We start from the raw sequence: 6,000 nt of genomic DNA, 5'->3' as shown, positions 1-6,000 counted from the left end.
GTATGTGGTAAATAACATTGTGATACTTGACATAAATATTGCACTTTTTGCATCAGTGACGTACATCTGCAGACATTTTAAACATTGAATTAACATTGTGACACTTTACAAGTACATAGATGTGTAAAATAATTAACTTGTTGTACCTTTCACTATGGTACAATAATCGAACTTGGGACGTTTCAAGAGCAGTGATCTGTTTGCGATGACAAGCAACAGGAGCATAAATCAGCAGTGATATTTACTTCGTATTTTGACATTTTTGGGGCAGTACTTAAAGTAAAACTCATTTTCAACAACTACGTATTTCTAATTCGTTAACTACTTTGCATAAGCAAATTTTGGTTTTCAGATATTTAAATACAGTATGTTATATACTCATTTTGCTATTCTGTACTGAATGATATATAATCTCCAATGAAATTAACAGAAGTGAGTAGTAAAGCAGTCCATAAACAGCTTTCTGCGGTCATGGATGAAAACATAAAATTTAGATTGCAGAGCCGCCACATGTCGCAAAATAAAGAAAAGAAGAAAAAGTTGCATGCAATCTGTGGGTGCTCTGCAGTTTTAATCACTATTCCCCTGCAAGCAATGACTGCATTTTCTAAAATTGAAAACATAGTTGACGACATTTTTTTGACAATACTTTACGCAATTCAGTGGAGGTTTCATATTTCTTAAGTGTATGTGTGTTTTGATGACGTATTTTAGATGTGGACATGCTGCAAATGTAATTTTTTTCAGAAATAACTCATGTCACAGATATTTTTGAGCACAGCCAAGCATTAATATGTTAGGCTGTGATTGACTGGAGAGAGAGGAGGTTTTAAATTTCTCACTCTGCACAGCTGGGTTTAATTCCGCCATCTTAGATTTTGATCGCTTCTAAAACACGGGTCTGTGACTGGCTGCAGTGGGGTGAGGTAGGGGGAGCGGGTAAATTCCGATTACTTGATTAGGTCATTGTTAAGGATGATGATATCATTGACGGAAGTGACGACATTATGCGATTAGGGACAATAATTGTGTCATGTGAAGGGCACGCGTATGACACTCATGGTCTCCTAATGGACACGAAATGATCTTGCAGTCATAATGGCCTCGATAGTAACTTGATAGGCTGCTATTGTGCACGTGAACTTTTTCGTGTTCCTTTTGGGGATTTGTAAAACAGTCCACGATTTCCATAATATTTTTTAGATTTAACGAGTTTTAAATGTTTGACTTACCACTGACACTGTAGGAAAGGCCTTCAAAATATTTCCGATTGGATTCCAATTGGGTACTTCTGAAGGATTAAATAAACTGTCTGATCAAATACATGGGGGCACTACTGAAAGTGAGATTGACTAGAAGACACCACGAGACACTAACCCGCCAGTGTAAAAGGAGGCGGGGTATTTTATTGTCAGTAGAGAAGCAGTAACAGCAGAATGAGTGACTTAGGAGAGTGATTCGGATGTGGAGCAGTCATTGGATGTCACCTGAGTAAAAAATACGGTAGGGACAATTCAACCCTTCTAAAGCTGCCCAGGTTAGCTGTTGCTGGTACGACTGTACAGCGGAAATGCGAAGGAACATTCACAGTTAAACCGAGACCAGGAAGACCTTATGTACTGATGGACAGAAATCGTCAAGAATGGTGGAGGATGGTTGTAAAACGTTCAGCTAACGCAGTGACTGTGTCTATGGAGTTAAAAAGAAAGGGGAACAATGGTAGAGCAGCTGCTCATACGCCACGCATTTCTGTAATGAATGCTAAGCAGGATGTAAAGAGCGAAGCCACTGGACAATGGGTGACTGGAAACGAGTGATTCGAGGAACTACACTATACCTATGGAAATCCGATGAAAATGCTTGGGTTTGGCAAATGCCTGGAAAACGCTACCTGCCATCAAGTGTAGTGCCGACAGTCATGTACAGAGGAGGTGGTGTTACAGTGTGGTGATGTTTTGTGATTTGAGTGTCGTCACGTTATTGCGCTTAGGAAAACTCTGAATGTGGGAGGAAATGAACACATTTTAGAGCATTGTGTAGTGTTTACAGTAGAGGCACAGCTCGCAGACGATGGTACACTACTGGCCATTAAAACTGCTACACCAAGAAGAAATGCAGATGATAAACGGGTCTTCATTGGACAAATATACGAGGGCGGTTCAGAAAGTAACCTCCGATTGGTCACAGTGCGGGTTGTGGGGGGAGTAGCGACGCCATCTGTGCGTTCACGCACTCAACAGGTCAGTCGGCATCAAGCCGTGGTCGAGTGAACGTCGTATCTGCGCTAGTTTAGTTTTTGTGGCAGTTTGAAATGTGTGCTGCAATAGAAAACCCCGCCAAATGTGAAGTGCGTGCTGTCATAAAGTTTTTTACAGCCAAAGGATATTCTGCAGCAGCTATTCATCGTGAGCTTTGTGCCGTGTACGGACCAAGAGTTATGAGTGAAGGAGTTGTCCCTGAATGGGTACGTTTATTTAAAAGTGGACGAGAAAACGTTCATGATGAAGAGAGGAGTGGTAGACCATCATTGGTGACTGACGAACTCGTTCAGACAGTTGATGCAAAAGTTCGTGAAAATCGACGTTTCTCAAGGTCGGAGTTGTCTACTGGTTTTCCACAGATTTCTAAGACTCTCTTGTACGAGATAGTGACAGCAAGATTGGGTTACCGTAAGTTCTGTGCACGATGGGTGCCCAAAATTCTTACCGACCACCATAAAACTCAAAGAATGGCCTCTGCATTAGACTTTCTGTCACATTATGAGGACGAAGGAGAACCATTGTTAAACAGAATCGTGACCGGTGACGAAACCTGGATTAAGTACGTGAACCCTGAGACAAAAGAACAATCAAAGATGTGGGCACATTCAAATTCGCCTACCAAACCAAGAAAAGCCTCGCAAGATTTTTCTGCCAGAAAACTGATGGCAACGGTGTTTTGGGATGCCAAAGGGGTGTTGTTGGTTGAATTCATGGAACGTGGTACGACCATTAATCAAGACGTGTACTGTGAAACAATAAAAAAGTTACGACGGGCTATACAGAACAAACGCCGTGGTATGCTGACTTCCGGTATCGTTTTTTTGCACGATAACGCCCGTCCTCACTCTGCTCGCAGAACAACGGCCGTTCTTGAGTCCTTCAAGTGGGACGTTATCAACCATCCACCTTACAGCCCAGACCTGGCGCCAAGTGATTATCACCTCTTCATGCATTTGAAGAAATGGCTCGGGTCACAGCGATTTGATGACGACGAAGAGCTCAAAGGTGCGGTCATAGGCTGGCTCCAGGCACAAGTGGGTGATTTTTATGCAGAAGGAATTTCAAAGCTTGTGAAGAGATACGATAAGTGCCTCAATCGCTATGGAGACTATGTAGAAAAATAGTGCAAAGATGTAGTTGTAAGATGTATATATTAAAATATTTTTATTTAACTTGGTGTATTTTTTTAAATCAACCGGAGGTTACTTTCTGAACGGCCCTCGTATTATGCTAGAACTGACATGTGATTACATTTTCACGCAATTTCGGTGCATAGATCCTGAGAAATCAGTACCCAGAACAACCACCTCTGGCCGCAATAACGGCCTTGATACACCTGGGCATTGAGTCAAACAGAGCTTGGATGGCGTGTACAGGCACACCTGCCCATGCAGCTTCAACACGATACCACAGTTCATCAAGAGTAGTGACTGGCGTATTGTGACGAGCCAGTTGCTCGGCCACCATTGACCAGACGTTTTCAATTGGTGAGAGATCTGGAGAATGTGCTGGCCAGGGCAGCAGTCGAACATTTCCTGTATCCAGAAAGACCCGTACAGGACCTGCAACATGCGGTCGTGCATTCTCCAGCTGAAATGTAGGGTTCGCAGGGATCGAATGAAGGGTAAAGCCACGGGTCGTAACACAGCTGAAATGTAACGTCCACTGTTCAAAGTGCCGTCAATGCGAACAAGAGGTGACCGAGACGTGTAACCAATGGCACCCCATACCATCACGCCGGTTGATATGCCAGTATGGCGATGACGAATACACGCTTCCAATGTGCGTTCACCACGATGTCGCCAAAGACGGATGCGACCATCATGATGCTGTAAGCAGAACCTGGATTCATCCGAAAAAATGACGTTTTGCCATTCGTGCACCCAGGTTCGTCGTTGAGTACACCATCGCAGGCGCTCCTGTCTGTGATACAGCGTCAAGGGTAACCGCAGCCATGGTCTCCGAGCTGATAGTCCACGCTGCTGAAAACGTCGTCGAACTGTTCGTGCAGATGGTTGTTGTCTTGCAAACGTCCCCATCTGTTGACTGAAGGATCGACACGTGGCTGCACGATCCGTTACAGCCATGCGGATAAGACGCCTGTCATCTCGACTGCTAGTGATACGAGGCCGTTGTGATTCAGCACGGCGTTCCGTATTACCCTCCTGAACCCACCGATTCCACATTTTGTTAACAGTCATTGGATCTCGACCAATACGAGCAGCAATGTCGCGATACGATAAACCGCAATCGCGCTAGGCTACAATCCGACCTTTATCAAAGTCGGAAACGTGATGGTACGCATTTCTCCTCCTTACACGAGGCATCACAACAAGGTTTTACCAGGCAACGCCGGTCAACTGCTTTTTGTGTATGAGAAATAGGTTGGAAACTTTCCTCATGTAAGCGTGTTGCAGGTGTCACCACCGGCGCCAACCTTGTGTGAATGCTTTGAAAAGCTAATCATTTGCATCTCACAGCATGTTCTTCCTGTCTGTTAAATTTCGCGTCTGTAGCACGTCATCTTCGTGGTGTAGCAATTTTAATGGCTAGTAGTGTAATTTGTATCAGCATGAAGTGCACCCTGTGATAAAGCAGCATCTGTGAGACAACAGTTTGTTTACAACAATGTTTCTGAAATGGACTTGCTTGCCCAGAGGTCCGACCAGAACACAGTGGAACATCTTGGGATGAGGTAGAACGTCGACTTCACTCCTGATGCCAGGATGAAATGTCACTATCTTGCCTGGTTTTGGGTTTTGAAGAACAGTGGGCTACCATTCCTTCACAGACATTCACACTCGTCATGGATCGTGTCCCCAGTAGATGTTTAGCCGTGAAGGTGTCAAAACGGAGACACCGTGTATTAATGTACATCAATAGGTGTCCAGGTACTTTTGAGCATCTAGGTCTGTATACTTCCTGCTATTTCCCACTTGTAACGTAAACGATAAGTCACAGGGTTGTATTTATGTTATTACTGCTTTGTTATAAGATAATCTACACACCCCTCCACCAGTACACCCAGCCACCCATTCACCCACCTACACGCTCACCAATCTACCCACCCACCCACACACACACACACACACCCATCTATATAGCAAATAAACGTTAATACCATTCATTTTTAACTAATCTCTTTTATATGGAATTACCAGAGTGCAGGAATTGAATTTCACCAGTCTCTTGATTCTTGTATTATTCATCTTCGTATGTCCATGTTGACTTCCGCATATGTCATTGTTCTGTTTTTGGGTCATCAGTTTTCTGACTGGTTTGATGCGGCCCGCTACCAATTCCTCTCCTGTGTTAACCTCATCATTGTTATCGTCCGAATATCTGTCTTTTGCGACCCTTGCTTAGCCTGACAGAACTGTCCAGTGTAGAGGTGTAGTTAAGCTGCAATGGTACGGGGTACTGGACTGTGATGGAAGCAGGTAAATGTAATATGTAAGATATGGGATGTTCATTAAATAACTTCAATACTAATTCTTAAATGACCATGACCACTTAATATATAAGCTATATTTAAAAATTAAACATAAAAAATTTGTTTCACTGGCCAAAGCTATTCAGTGGACATATCATCGAAAATGTTTGCTAAATACAGCACTTTGTGCCAGGTAAATTTTGTAGTAATTGCAAAGTAAATGTATGCAGAAACAGAAATCTTGCGAGCACAAATAAACGCTCTTTAAAATATTTCTTAGCTACGAACACCACATGCTCTGCAGCT

The sequence above is a fragment of the Schistocerca piceifrons genome, chromosome 2, assembly GCF_021461385.2.
Source record: "Schistocerca piceifrons isolate TAMUIC-IGC-003096 chromosome 2, iqSchPice1.1, whole genome shotgun sequence".
NCBI lineage: Eukaryota > Metazoa > Arthropoda > Insecta > Orthoptera > Acrididae > Schistocerca > Schistocerca piceifrons.
This window is presented reverse-complemented; position numbering follows the sequence as displayed.